This window comes from Amblyomma mixtum, chromosome 5, assembly GCF_055824585.1.
Source record: "Amblyomma mixtum isolate Tamu chromosome 5, ASM5582458v1, whole genome shotgun sequence".
In the NCBI taxonomy this organism is placed as follows: domain Eukaryota; kingdom Metazoa; phylum Arthropoda; class Arachnida; order Ixodida; family Ixodidae; genus Amblyomma; species Amblyomma mixtum.
Window position 1 is genome coordinate 175,682,699 of NC_143016.1, and position 15,596 is coordinate 175,698,294.

General features: G+C 45.6%; 2 pseudogenes; one reads left to right on the forward strand and one right to left on the reverse strand.

Moving 5' to 3' along the window:
• Positions 1–772: 772 nt before the first annotated feature.
• On the reverse strand, positions 773–3,485 carry LOC149344783 (BEN domain-containing protein 5-like; annotated as a pseudogene).
• Positions 3,486–4,729: 1,244 nt separating this feature from the next.
• Positions 4,730–15,354, forward strand: LOC149344784 (uncharacterized; annotated as a pseudogene).
• Positions 15,355–15,596: the final 242 nt, after the last annotated feature.

The window sequence follows — 15,596 nt, forward strand, 5'->3', positions numbered from 1 at the left end:
GTGCACGGGCCTGCCGACTGGCTCGAGCCACCACCGCTGCCACGTGCAGATAGAGGAGAGTTAAAAAAAAGGTGAGAAGAAAGAGTGAAAGAACAGACGCGCGTCACAACAACCACGTCCGCCGAAGCGAAGACGCCGGCTGAAACAACAGATACCCTTTCGCGCATACTTTCTCTAAGTTTATATATGCCATTTCAGCGACCCCCTATTTAGAGTCAGTGACGCTTACCACTTCAGCTAAAATAATTCAGTTAATTATCACATTCAGGGGACGCAGACCCAGTCATAGCTGCTCGCATCAAGGTTGCAGCTGTCTTTCAATTGAAAACTCGAATAGCTCACATCATTTTCAAAGCACGCTTGATTGAACTACTGGAATGTTGTTCGACAAGTAAAAGAGTACCGTACACCCTTACGTACCCTTGCACCTGAAGGAGCTACAACACCCTTGCACCCGTACAGCTTTGAAGGGACCATGGGTACATTAAAGGTGTTAATGTGCTCAGCGCACCCTCCTCCAAAAAATAAGAAAAAATGTGGGTGTGGAAAGGGTGCAGTCATGAGTGCTACACCTTTAAGGGTGCAAATTTTTTTACTGTGTGGTTGCTCCATTCTAAGCCGTAAACCTGCTTATCACTTGGCTTGGCATCTCTGTGATTCACTGACAGCTCCCACATGGATCTTGTTCTAGCACAGTCATAGTTTTTCAGATTTTAATCGGCTTGCGCAGATCTGACCATTACAGCCAGCAACAAGAATCGTTGACAGTTTTTCAAAATTTCCTCTGCTTGCGCAGCTTGGATTTCAAAAGATCTTGAATTTTTTTCAGTAAGGATTCTCAAGTTCTTCTCGGTTTTGTCAATGTTAACGGACTTCTGTAGGCCCCAGTGCTTGAGTGTTTGTAAAAAGAGACAAAAGTCAGTTTGAAGCATTGCAAAAAATACTAGTTGTTTTAGCAACTAGACTGCCAATAGTGCAGCCGGAGCTGCATAATTGGCACAAAAGCTTATTTACAGCACAAAAGCTACAACAATGCACAGAAATGCACATGGCTTGTCAGCTTTGCAAAAGCCACCAAGCCAAGGTCAGCGCTTGTAGTGTCTCCCCTCTTGTTCTTTGTTTTCTAAGTTTGCCCTGTTGTTCCACCATTAATTCATACCAACTAGCCCAAATGTCTGCTCTGCTACAGCTTTACAAAAGCCACCAAGCCAAGCTGTCCTGTATTCCTTATGCCGCAGTGTAGTTTCATGCATCAGAATATTGTACGAACGCAGCAGCCTATGTGTAACCCATTCAAATTTATCTGCACGCAGAGGCTTGGTGTGAAGAGGTATACGATTTTGGTAATTCCAATAATGCTAAGTACAAGGACATCTGTGTTCACCTAAGATACATAATCAGATCTTTGGCAACATGGTACGCCAAGAGCTAGATCCTGCTACTGCATTTTTGTTCATGCTGCCATGCTGCAAAAAGATAACTTACGGCATGCAACAACAACATTGCAACACAGCAACAATATTGCATGCAACAGTTCTGGCATGCAACAGAAATGCAACAAAGTATTCATTCCAGCTGTACCTGACACGACAAGAAGTTTCTCAGGCGTCAGGGGTTGTTTTGGCAGCTCACCCAACGCTCTCTTCCTGGAACAAGCCGTCCCGGTGACACTCCCTTGTATGCGGACATCGTTTCCCCATATCGCCTGTGCCGTGTTCTTAACAACCAAAGTTGGTTTTTGACTCTAAGTATTTTTTCAGCGCATATGTTGCTTATAACAATTCTTTTTGTGAAATAGAACTCTGGAAAGAGGAAAATAATGGAGGAATTTTAATAACACCTTGTTTTAGATGACGAGAAAAAAAAGCAGCCAAATAAATAGACGAAGTACACTGTGATAGCAGATGCCTTCAACATGCATTTATGGCCATGAATTCAAGAACAGAAAATGCTGAGGATCAATAACTGTACTGTAAGCAACAATGAAACATGAAAAATACCGCATGTTACTTCTGGCAAGTGTGCAGCAAAACTAAGAAACTGCTTAACCAATGTCATTTCACACCATTATTAAGACATAGCACATGAATAATATGCGCTCCTTGCTATTGCAACACATAAAAAGGATGAATGTGTTCTGGTCGTGTTGGTGCTCATGTTTGCCTAAAAGGCACGAACTCAAATTGCAAACTTCAGCATACCTGGAAAGGCCCTTGCTTTTGCAAAATAAAAATGGTAAACCTAGTGTAAACAACTGGCTTTTGGAGTCAGCTGCATTATTTAAGATCCACTGAGTATGTATGTGCTAACAGAAAAAAAGCGGCAAGCATGAAACGTAGCTGGCTCAGTTAACTTAGTAGCGTAATATTACTAACGGAACCGTCTTCCATATAAGCGAAATCGCCAGTTGGAGCTAGAAGTGAGGGAAAAATAAGATTACTTGTCATTACATACAAAAAACCAAGTATATAATGTTTCAGGTGATATCAGTCTACTGCTTACTTTGAGGTGTAAGGAGGTGCTGCTGCTGTTCTCTAGGATTGCTAGTGCACTCCTCTGCTTCTGTAGCAGCAGATAAGCATGGTGCTGCACAACATTAAGCAATATTAAAATATGAGAACTGGGAGAATATATTTCTTTAATTGAAAGCAAATATAGTGTCAATGAAAATAGAACTGCTTCTTACCGGGGACACGTTTGCTGGGACTCGTTGTTGAGGATCTCCAATGGTGCTAAAGTTAGAAAGATATGCTGATAACTGTAGCTCCAATTTTTAAATGCAGGGAATTACATAAAGAACCAAAGTACTTACGCCCAACCAATTCTTCCGTGGCAGAAGGTGCTGCAACAAAAATGTGTTGGGAGTAACATTAAACGTTATGAACAGGTTTCATCCACGTCACAGTTTGCTGCCTGAAAGCTCAAGCCTGTTAGATTTTCACACTTTGCACTGCGCAGCAAGTTCACCAGGTACAGCCAAATTTGTCATAGCATTTGCTTAGCATATACTATGGGGCAAGTCGGTTTGACAAAGAAAGAAAAAAAATGACTTCATGAAGCAAGGGGAAAGTGTTGTATCATGGCGCCTGTGATGCAACCCAGGCATAGTTTCCAAAGCAACACATCAAATGCCAATAGGAAGCAAACCTGTTGTTAGGCCTTGACTGTAAACCTTGTCTTGTTGTTTTTCGACTGTATAGGAAAAACAATAATCAACAAATTTAAGAAAAGCACATGAGCCGTCATGTTGAAACATCTCACGTGCAGTGTCAGCAAAGATATTAGTGCTGAGCAAAAAGCATTCTTAAGCGCAAAAGCTTTGCTTTCCAGGCACCTTTGCAAGCTTGCAACTTGCGCTTTCAAAAACACGTTGTCAACTTGCTGTTCCTGGGCGCGAGATTTCCAGTAATCTCTTTTTTTCTCTCGACCTCGTCTTCTTGCAGCTCCTGGGCACGTCCTTTCCAGGCTTCCTTCTGCTTTTTCATTTTTATTAGCTCGCTCTAGGCACATAGATTATCACTCTCTGATGAAGTCCTCAAAGATGAATATCTTTTCCTTAGGTGAAACTACATTATGTAGCGTTTAGGAGGGGTTTTGATGTCAGTACTTTGTTTTTTAACCCAAAGTGCTAAATTCTAAAGAAAGACAACCACCCTTACCTGGGCTCCAGGTTTCTGCAGAGACTGCGCTTTTTTTGTGCGCGACTTCAAGATTTTTTTTTTTAAATCTCCTCATAAAGAACTTTCTTCGCGTTGCCTTTGTCGTTCTTTCGTCTCTGAAAGTATAGGAAAGCACGGAAAACAATTTAAATGCGGCAATCCCGAAAGTTGCCACAAAAGTAACAAAGCTAATTGAGGCAACCTTTTTTTCAGCCCCCTTTTTTTTTGCTTGCGACTCCTCGTCGTCATCTGTTCCCTCTTGCAATGGATCGCGTATCTTCGGGATTATTAGCCTCTTTGCCCACATTTTGTCGCGGGCGTTGTTCTCGCTCTCTGTAAGAAATGAGTATTTAGGATTGGTACTATAACATTACAGAGGGCCGACACATACCTGCCAGCAACAAAACTTGAGTATTGTACAGTCCGCTGTTTGGGTCGTCAACCGGGTCCCGCCAATAAGCAGACTATGCGGCGCGGTTGTCGCAGTCACTATTGCTTTTTGGTGTGAAGTCCTCGAAGTCACGCACGGGGATCACGTGCAGGCGATAGCCGCGGTCACTAAGTAAACGCACAACGCCGAACATGGTGCCCAGTACCGCATAAGGAAGGAAGCCTTGAAAAATCGCACAAAGTGCTGCAGACAGAACAAAAGAGCCACCACGTTACTCCTGAAAGCCCAGTAACAGCCCATAGTGGCCAGTGGGCCCGACCTGCCCGGCATCGCGGCTGATTCCGGCAGATTTCCAAACCAAATAGCTAATAAGGAAAAGATAATTGTTATAAACAAAATAATTGGGCATACAACTCCGCTATTTAGACTGAACGCATAAGCATTAGTTAATCAAGCACTTATTTTGAAATTGATATGCATCTATTATGGGCAATGTGTGTCCTTGGGTAGCTTGCAAACCAACTTCATCTCGTCCAGTCCAAGATATAAACTTTGTGGAGTGGGAAGCTGGCAGCAGTTCGAGTCATCATACTGGCGGTGGTGGCGGCGTATATTTTTTTAGTGGTGCGATGCTTGCATCGTGAGTTCGAGGTTTTCGTGGAACTACACTGGATAGAGTATGGGCATTAGGAAGGAATACCTCAACCCCGGCAACGCCTCCTCCATCCCATATACAACGCAAACATCTTCAGAGATGAGCCCGGCGCGCGCAGGAGTCACATGCACCGCAGCAGGCCACCGAAGTTACTCAACCACACAGCAGTGTCGCCGGCAATGCGGAGGCTTCGATACCAACTCCACATAGTGACGCGCAGCGCGCACAGCTGCCAGCACAGACACAACTTATACAGGATGCCGATACTACGGCTGAAGGCCACTTGTGCGCTCGTTCGGAGGATGAAGTGATGTCAGCGTCAACTTGTGACGACCCACAGCCTCCCATCGACGCAGAAGTGTCAGAAGTGCCGCAGGAAGATTGTAGCTTTTCTGCTGACGATTTGCTGGCATTAACGGTGAACTTTGTTTTGGAGTTTGGCCTTGCGTGGAAGAGAGTCGAAGCCCACCAAAGAATAATAATACATGTGCTTGCTCGGCACGATATACCAGCGTCGAAATATCGCTTCAGAAAAGAGTGTCGGGGTCGAAATTAAAGCCGCCCGTTTCAACTTCTACGGTAGAAACTGCATGAAGCTTCTTGCCGAGAACACTGGCGATCTTGCCGAGAGAAATGCAGTGCGAAAAACATGCTCTGTGTGCGGGCGTCACTACAGCGGCCAGCAGACGCTGCAGGATGGACACTTTTTTTTTAAAATGCTGCCCATGGTAAAGTTGCTTTCTTCTTTACTCTCTGGAAATGATCTTTCCAGTGCGCTTTATCAGAGACTTGATATCATAAAACCGAGTTCGTCTGCTGACAAGGATGGGATGGCAGACATAATAGATGGCTCTTTACAGAGACCTCAGAGACAAATTGGCGTCCAGAAATGACCTTGCCCTATATATTAACACAGTGGGAAGCACGGTCATCAAATCATGAAAATGTTCTGTTTGGCCAATTCATATTACAGTGAACGAACTGCCAGCACGTATTAGACACAAAAATGTGCTCGTATCCGCGCTCTGGTATGGCCAGAAGCATCCTGACATGACTCTGCTATTGAACACATTTGTGGAACAAATGAATGGTTTGTCAACCGACGGTATCACATGGACGGCAGGCAACGGAACTGTGCACTTAAAGGGAATTTTTTTCTGCTAATATATAAACTGTTTGAACAGCAGAGCTTCAGATCATTCTGGTTTGTAAATGATGCATTGTGATGGAGTGCATAGACTAATTGTTGAAAGGGTGTGTTGCTGGGCTAGCTGGTTTGTTCATTCAGCATAGAATCTACTGTTTTTGGGGACAAAGACACCGTGGAGAATGACACGCACAGCTACTGACAGTTCAGTGCAGATTATGCGGGTGCAAGTTGAGCAGCTTGTTTTTCCTGCTGATTCAAGCCATCACCACTGCACCTGAGCAACTCTGTATGGTCTGAAGTTCCATACAGTGCTATTCGTAACGCTATTTGTGTAGAGTTTATAACGTTGCCAGCCAAAACATGTAGTGCTCAATCATATTGCAGTTGATTAAAGGCAGAGTACATAGACGGGATTACAGCAAGAGTAACAAATCTGAAAACTACATCAAATGTTCTGTTTATACTTGACGTGGATAACCTATAGAATTTGTTGCAAATAGGCTAATTTGTGATTTTTAGCATGCGAATAAATTTTGTGCATGCTTACGCAGGTACAGTGCTTCAGCTGCTGTGCTGATGCACATGAGCGGGCGTCCATGCAGCACTTGACCCATTTCAATGGTTATTACGGCCGTGGATGGTTTTTTCACATTGGGTATCTGTGGATGGTTAGTGAAAAATAACAAAACTAAGAATGCAGTCTACTTTCTGATACGATGCGTTTGGACAGATTTTCCGCTTTTCTTTAAGCACCTTTCCTATAAAGACCTAGCTTAGTGTACAGTGTATTTGGCCTTGCCACATCTCAGGTCCGGGGCAAAATTGTATCCTATTGGGAGCAGCTATATCTTATTTCAAGATTATTGCACATTGTCAGTTTTTCAAAATGTATTGTAGGAGTGAATTCTCAGAAATACTCCTGTGAACAAATATGCCAATATTTTGAAGCACTGAATGTGCGAGATATTGCCACGTATCATTGTAGTGTTTGTTCGTTCACGCTCAAGGCTGCAGGAAAGGGTTGTTATCACTTTTGTTCGTGACGCGAGAAGCGACCAGACTAATCTCGATTGTTCGCAGCCATGAAAGGCTGCATCTAGGTTTTTCCAGATTACCGTAGATGATCTTGACCTGTTATCTGGAAGTTTCCTTGCCGGCTTTAAATTGAGCGATGCCGCGAGCGACGGACATTCGTAGTCCGACGATTGACGAGCACGCTTGTTGCTTACGCCGCCACCGAGTGAGTCAGTTCTTTTGCGGGCGCCAGTCAGCCCAAATAAAGAGCTTCGTTTGCAAGTCTTTCTTGTGTCTTCCTGACCACTGGACTGCCGTCACTACAACGTGACATCTGGTGGAGGTGCTGGGTAGCCTTCCAAGTACCGGACAACCCCTGCAAGTCGTGACGCCAGCCCTTTGAGTTATTCGCCGGAAGACCTGACTCCAGTCTACCACGCAGCCTCTGGAGCCTCCAGCATGACTTACGTCGCAGCAGTGCGCCGTCCTGTACCTCGACGACGGGACCCAAGCCCCTATCGCCCTTAGCCAGCTGCGCTGGAGCGCCGCCCTCTCGCCCCAACTCGCCCGTCCTACGAGCGTCGTACACGGCCGAGGAAATGCGTCGAGTGGAGAACACCCTACCAGCGCCGCCCACAATGCTTCCACTGCGGAGAAGCCGGTCACATTCTCCGGTACTCCCCATACAGGAGAATGGGCATCCCAGGGTTCCCTTACGACGCTCCACGACCCCGACCCGGCCAGCGACCAGCCGAAATCGAGGATTTTTTTGCGTTGGGAAGGATACTCATCGCCGAGCCGCCTATCGCGTTCTCCGTCGCCATCGTCACCGCGCTAAGTATCTCCTAGCCGAGGCTACGCAGTGCGTGGACGCTTCCCCAGCCCCCGAAGGTTAAACTGAATAAAGCAGCCTCTGGAGGTGAGGTTGCTTCTGAGCGCAAGAACTAAGATCCTCCATCGACGAAAACAGAAGACCATGCCCCCTACGACGACGACGACCCCTACGACGACGACGACCCCTACGACGACGACGACCCCTACGACGACGACGACCCCTACGACGACGACGACGACTACTACGACGACAAATACGACGACAAAAACTACGACAACACCGACGACAACACCGACGACGACACGGCCAGACTTGAAGCTTTTACCGCTGCCCTTACACCTTATTAGGAACGCTAAAGGACTCTAAGTTCTCGAAGCATTCTCCGTGCTTAATTTCATTTTAAAGCATCGAGGCGATGCTTCTTTGGAAGGGGGGTAATGCCACGTATCATTGTAGTGTTTGTTCGTTCACGCTCAAGGCTGCAGGAAAGGGTTGTTATCACTTTTGTTCGTGACGCGAGAAGCGACCAGACTAATCTCGATTGTTCGCAGCCATGAAAGGCTGCATCTAGGTTTTTCCAGATTACCGTAGATGATCTTGACCTGTTATCTGGAAGTTTCCTTGCCGGCTTTAAATTGAGCGATGCCGCGAGCGACGGACATTCGTAGTCCGACGATTGACGAGCACGCTTGTTGCTTACGCCGCCACCGAGTGAGTCAGTTCTTTTGCGGGCGCCAGTCAGCCCAAATAAAGAGCTTCGTTTGCAAGTCTTTCTTGTGTCTTCCTGACCACTGGACTGCCGTCACTACAACGTGACAATATTTATAAAGTTATAAATTTGTGTGGTTTTCATTTTTTCTTACTATGTCAAACAGGAGCAGTCAAGTACAGCTGCAACGGAAAAAGATGGTTGGTTGGCTGGTTGGTTGGTTTATGGGGTTTAACATCCCAAAGCGACTCTGGCTATGAGAGACGCCGTAGTGAAGAGCTCCGAAAATTTCGACCACCTGGGGTTCTTTAACGTGCACTGACAACGCACAGTACACGGGCCTCTAGAATTTCTCCTCCAAAGAGATTCTAGCCGCCGCGACCGGGATCGAACCCGCGTCTTTTGGGTCAGCAGCCGAGCACCATAAGCACTCAGCCACCGCGGCGGCGCAACGGAAAGAGAATGGCACAAGTGAATTATGACCGGAGCGGAAAAATCGCGACATGCGGCGCTATTGTTGCCGAGTGCACCGAGAGCGAAAGTGCCAGGAACATTCCATTTCCTAAAGCGGGGGTGGCCGGCAGAAAGCAGCCCACCTAGACATTCGCCTATCTGAAATGTAACATCTTAAACGAACGCCTGTAGATCTCTTATCAGCCAAACCATGTGCTAAGGTGACTGAGCACATAATGTCGTTTTATTTATTTTTTTGCGCTGGCGTGGTGATCATTGTTATCTTTATCACCGTTTTCCTTTAAAAATGTGCTGGGGATGCACTGTCAAAAGTAATGTGTGGCAGTGCCTGCTTTCGGATGGGCTGCTTTCTATCGGTCACCCCCACTTTGGAAAGTGGAATGTGCCAGGCACTCTCGTTATCTGCGCTTATAGCTACAATAGCGCCGCGTCTCGCAATTTTTCCGCTCCGGTCATGAGTCACTTGTGCTAATCTTTTTCCGTTGCAGCTGTACCTGTTGAACACTGTTGGGCCAGACAGGACTGCTGAAGACACAAAGACGACGATGATCGAGGTGGATACAACTCGACGACCTGTTCGGGGTGTAAAAAGGCCTGACACCTTTAATTAATCTCTCATACTCCAATACAATCTGGGGCTTTACCCCAGATTATATGCATTGTGTGGTGCTAGGTGTATCGCGGCAGTTAACCGAGAACTGGCTCTCCGATGTAGGGGAGCAGCACTACATTGGAGCACCAGAAACAGTGGCAGCGATAGATGAGCGTTTATGTACTATAAAGCCACATCGTTGTGTGCCACGACTTCCGCGCTCAGTTTTGCTGAGGAATTACTGCAAAGCCTCAGAGTGGCAACAGTGGCTTTTGTATTTTGCATTGTCATGTTTGGAAGGCATCCTTTGTGGGATACAGGGTGTTCTTCCTCATCCCTGCGCCAGAGGCGAATGCGCCTGTCACGAGACGAGCGCGCGCGCCGCTGGGAATGTGGAGGGAAGGCACTCCGGCTACTCTCCCCGTTCCCAACAATGACATGAAGTCACGACAGCGCACTGGCCCTTTAGGGAAGGGGTGCATGCCTTAGCTTGGGCGCAACCTAGAGTTACTGTATATGCTACCTGGTAGCATATACAGTAACTCTAGCGCAACCGGCTGCCCCTAGCGAGGAATTCCCGAGGGGTTAAAAAGAGGAGCTCGTGGCGGGAACGGCTCGCTTGCCGCCGACCTGCATAACTGCCCCGACGGACCGCCTCCTGCCCGCCGACCTCCGGACATCCCGACGCCGGTCGACGACGACTTGGTGAGCTGCAGAACTTCTATTTTATCGGATAGAACATCCTTCCGCAGTGTGTTTTGCCTCGCGTTAGGTTAATGAGCTGTTTCCTAGCGTACTCTGTCGTTGCCTACTTCGTCCGAACCTGCCGTGGCTGCGACTCTGCGCCACGGGTTGACGAAACGTGTCGCGTACAAGTAACGCCTGCGTGTATCCGTAACGGAAGCTCGCCTTTGCGGCCGGCTGGGCGCGGAGTGACCCCATGCCTTCCATGACAATACCTTAAACATTTCGCATTACTTGTGAAGGGTATTGCCCTTCTTCTGCAGGACCCAGTGGCCTTGAATGGCATAGCTGTAAGCACGAACTGCCTTGCAAAGTTTATTCATTCATTTCATTCATTTATTAAGTCCTCAAAGGCCCCATTTAAGGGGTATTACATGAGGGGTGGGCGGGGAGTACGGCAGTTATGACAAAAAAAAATGATTTTCGATGGCAGACTTGAATTGTTGAAGATCTTCAAGGGAAGCGATATGGTCGGGAAGGTCGTTCCAGTCCAGGGCAGCCTAGTGGTTTATTGCGGTTATTGTTATATGAAGTTTCTCTATGCAGAAAAACAGATGACTTTCAATGTGCATCAGCTGTTGCACATTACTAAGAGTTCGGCGCACCAAGGACCACTTTGGGCATTTCTTACTTTGCATTTGAGTCCAACGTTGTTCAACTTAACCCATTAGGGCCCAAGGAAAATCTAACTGTGGGATTTCCTTCATTTTTAGCACATAATGCTCGTTTATGAAGAAAAGCAGATTCCTGAAATTTTGTCAGGATTGCTTCATTCGTTCCGAAGTTGCACAGGTGTACTTTTAATAGTACGCTGGGTCATCCCCATAGCGCAAGTGGCTACTTCGCTCCACTCCTACTTGGTAGCGTTATTTTTGCAAATATGTGCGTGATTTTTACGCACGGTGATATAACACTTCTTGCAGGCCCTCATGAATCGTTTCTGGCTATACTGGCACTGTAGTTATTCTAATTTGCGCGGGAAACTTCCTCTTTTTCAAAGAAGCGTCAGACACGATTGAGCTAGAGTGTCTGTGAACCGCTGATTTCTGCATGTCAAGACGTAGGTAATGACGACTAATGTTCTTACCAAAGCAAAAATTGTCAGCACGTTCCTCTCTTGCAATTAGGCAAATTGTTCAGGCGTTCACAATTTCAAAGTTGAGCTTTCAAGTCAACAGCCGGTCCCCCTTTTTGTACCTGATGCCGATGTAGTAGCAGTTCGCCGCTTGATCCGAAAGGTCGGCACGTGCCATACTACAGTTGTAAATTGAAAAAAGTTCTGGCTTACAAAAGGCCAGTTTTTCGTGCGCTCTAGGTAACCACAGCTTTACAAAACATGTAGGCTCCATGTTGTTATAGTTGCAGGCCATAGTGACTACACTGTTGTCCTTAGGCTTCAATAAAGGCCTTTTAACCTACACTCTAGCAGGAAGAACCAATTTTTCCTTGCTATTTCTTTTCCGTTTCTTTCTCTAGGCCGATTGGACACTTCCTAAACCTGTTTTGACGAAACACTCCTGTAGCCGAAAATAACCCCAGGCAGAGCATTACAAGAACATTTTGACTAGTAAAACAAATTGCCAAAAAATACGAAATAGTCACTAAGCGTACACCTCAGGCAATGCCCACACAATACGCAGTTCCAAAAGTTTTTTTTTCGAACTCAAGGACTTTCCACAGTAGGTGTGGAATGCATAAGAATAACTGTCTGCTCCGCAGACCACCACGTTCTGATAACCAAAACTTTATTATAACCAGCTAAAAATCACACCATCATCATATTCCGGGTAGCTAGCGACAAGTACAGGAGTATTTGAGGCCTCACTGAGCAGACAAAGTGTTTTTTTTTCCGAAAAATTGCAGGAAACCATAAGGTCTACGACCTGGAATATATGGGCGCCGTTGTGCACACGGGAAGGCCCAGCGTACTATAGAAAGTACAGCAGCACATAATTCATCATAGCGCAAAAAAAGCCAAAGGCTCAGGACATTCAAAGCATCTATTGTTTACTTTCGTCTTTTGTGCAGCTGTATTCTTGAAACTAGCATATTATGTACATAAACACGGCCGCGAGAAAATTATAACCCACCGGCTAGCGCTACAGTTCGTGGGAAACAAACATCCTGAAGTTTCACAGTAGAAAGCTGACATACTGAGGAAAGGAAGCGGGTCATCTTAGTTAAGCGGCGTGGGCCGATCTTCTAGTGACAAAAGAATGACCTACTTGAAAAGAAAAATGAGATATTTTATGTTGAAATCATGAAAAATTTAACTGTACTTTTAAAAGTACGCTGGGCGCTAATGGGTTAAGCAGCTAGTCACATCAGCAAAAGGTGCTCCGCTGCAGACTGTACAGCGCCTCATGATGGCCAGCAACTTCAGGAGTCTGAAGGCTTTAGCTAGCCCTCACACTTTGAAGTTCTTGACAAAAGCTGTCTTTTCAAACAGTAAAAGTGCTTTACTTCTCAGCAGACCCCGAGCTGCGTCTGACCAGCTGCTTCGCCTTGTTCAAGACTAAGTTGGCAACATCATAAATGGCCCTACTGTGGAACATGACCGAGTCATTGTATCTCCAGGTCTTCGGTTTCACAGTGAGCAATAGTCAAGGCTGTTGGGACTGGGTGTCCGAGCCAGGAAACGGTCGAGGCGACGGTGAGCAAAAGGACGTTTATGTACAGTATGTACAAGGGCTTTTACATGATACAAGGGCCAAGAGCACCACGGGCTAGCACAAAGAAGAAGAGCGGCCCCGGCGGCGAGCGTAGCTCCGGCGTGATGGCTCTTCTGCTGCCCGTCTGCTGCTCGGGTTCAGCGCGGCTCCGTTTTTATAGCCGCTGGTAACGGTTACGGCAGCCAGCCGTTCAAATCCTCCAATCACTGGCCACCGTTCAAATTAGACCAATGGTCGAGAGCCGGCGAGCGTTGGAGGAGTTCGCACCGACGGAGAGGAGGAGAGGAGGAAGGGTCCGTGTCGGCGCCGCGGCGGCGGGATGAGTCACGCTGCATGTCGCGACTTGTCCGAGAAAGTCTGGGCCTGCTTTGAGCGCCGGCGGTCCCGCAGCGCTGGTTTAGACAGGCCCGCCAGCGAAATGTGGGCTCCGGCACTACAAGGCCAAACAAGACAAACAGCACAGCCTTACAGACATATTTGGGAACCTGTTTAAAAATAAAGCACATCGTTTCCTTCAAGGAAATGACTGGCAATATAAGGATTTTTGTACTAGCGAATAAATTCTTGTACCGTCATGCATTCAGTACAAAGCACATACTGACATCTGAGGATGCTAATTCCCAGCAACTAGTGGAGCTTTTTACCAATGTTACCCTATCCTTAGCGAAAAAGTGGATGCGCTCAAAATGTATTACAAACATATTGTATTAATTTCATATTTATTTGGCATTTTCTTCCCCCTGTGCTTAAACTTCAATACGAATGCTTTCTAAGTATACAGGGAATAATATTTTGAACGTTCTTAAAAATACGCAAAAAGTACATTTTTTCCCGCTTAGCATATTTATTATTCATTAAAAATATACTAAAAAGTACATTAAATACATTAGAAAAAGACTATAAATATGCATGTATTACATCAAAAATATATTCACTTGTGCTTAAAAAAGGTCTTGTGGACGGCTTTACAGAATGAGACGGGTTAATGCTTCAACTTCAGAAGAAACTGTATACGCGCAATCGTCATCAATGAAGAGGTGTATGAGATATAAGGTCACGTGACGGAATGGGAACGGCAAAGATACCTACACAGAAAATCATGACGAAAGTGACGCAGCAAACAAGAAGGGCTCCGACATGTTTTACACTTGGCTTTCCTTATATATACCCACCGAGAGCGATGCACTATCCTGCCGGGTGAGGCGTTTTTTTGCGCTAAGACTGTGGGCGCCCAAATTACCACAGAAGTTCCATATTGGTCGCGTTGGAATCTGGGGGAAATCTGAAACCGAATTGCTAGTTTAAATTTTCGTTAGGAATAAGTCAGGAGTCTGTCAGCCAACAGATACACGGGCATCTAAGGCAGCCGGTCGGCGTACCCAGTCGGGGTCCTTTTCGCTGACATATTCGGGCCCGTAACTACCCAAGGCGCCATTGTCGGTATAATGCTATCACGTTCTCCGCACGTAGTGTAAATAAGTGGCGATTACCTTCCTGCTAGAAGTTACTATAAAGGAAAGGACGACAGGAAAGGAAGTGTTTTCACTGTTCCCTGAACCGTCATTTCGAGCCCTATATTGTTCAACGGTAGCTTGAAGTGCAATGCAGATATGTTTACGCGGACTGCCCATTTGTTAGAATTTAAGAATACTTTAGACGGATTGATTGCTTATTTACGGGAGTACACTTTACATACATTGCCAACACCAAAATGCGATTTCCGGCAACTCGATTTCGAACATTAGATTGTTCAACGGCAGCTTGAAGTGTGTTGCAAATATGCTAATGCGGTCTGCCAATTTCCTTGAATTTAAGTAATCTTTCGCGGATTAATTGCAAAACATTTAAACGGGCGAGTTGGTGGTACATATTGAAAGGTAAACAGACAGCGCTAAGACGATGACCGCAGTAGAAGAAACACAGGATGAGCGCCGTAAATACGCATTAATTGCGTATTTACGGAAGTACACTGCAAATACATTGAAAACATGCAAATTCCATTTCCCGAAACGCGATTTCGAGCCCTCGACTCGTCAACGACAGCTAGAAGTGTGCTGTAAATACGTTTAAAAGGACTGCCCGTTTGTTAGAATTGAAGTATACTTCGGATGTATTAATTTCATATTTACGGAAGTACACATTTAATACATTGACAAGATGCTAAAACTGCTTACATAATTTTTCACGTATTTGAAAATTGCTCGAAATATGCTTTAAGTGAAGTATTTTTGGCATACTTTAAGAATATATTTCGAATACCAAGCAGGCAATTTCAGGAACGTATTTCCTGCATATTTTTAGTGTATTCATGAATACAAACTATGTTTAAAATACAATTTAAATAGCCCACCGTATATTCCAAACGTATTAGTTTTCGCTAAGGGTATGCAACTATACAGAATTGAATGGAAAGTTTTTTTGTAAGAATTTCTTTCAAAATCCTCTCGGTCGGTTGTTAATAGGACAGTGAGAGCAACTGGATTCTACTTGAAGTGTGGATTTTACTTTCACTCCTTCTTTCACTGTTCGTTCTGCACCAGAAATGATTTCATCTCTTCGAAATTGCTTGCAGTACGTTTTTGACCGACTGTTGTTGATTTGTGGGTCCTAAGCTTGGAATATGCAAGTGTTCTGTAACATCATAGCCCATAACATGATTTGAAGTCTGGTCTAATAGCAGCCAGAAATGCATCCACTTCTA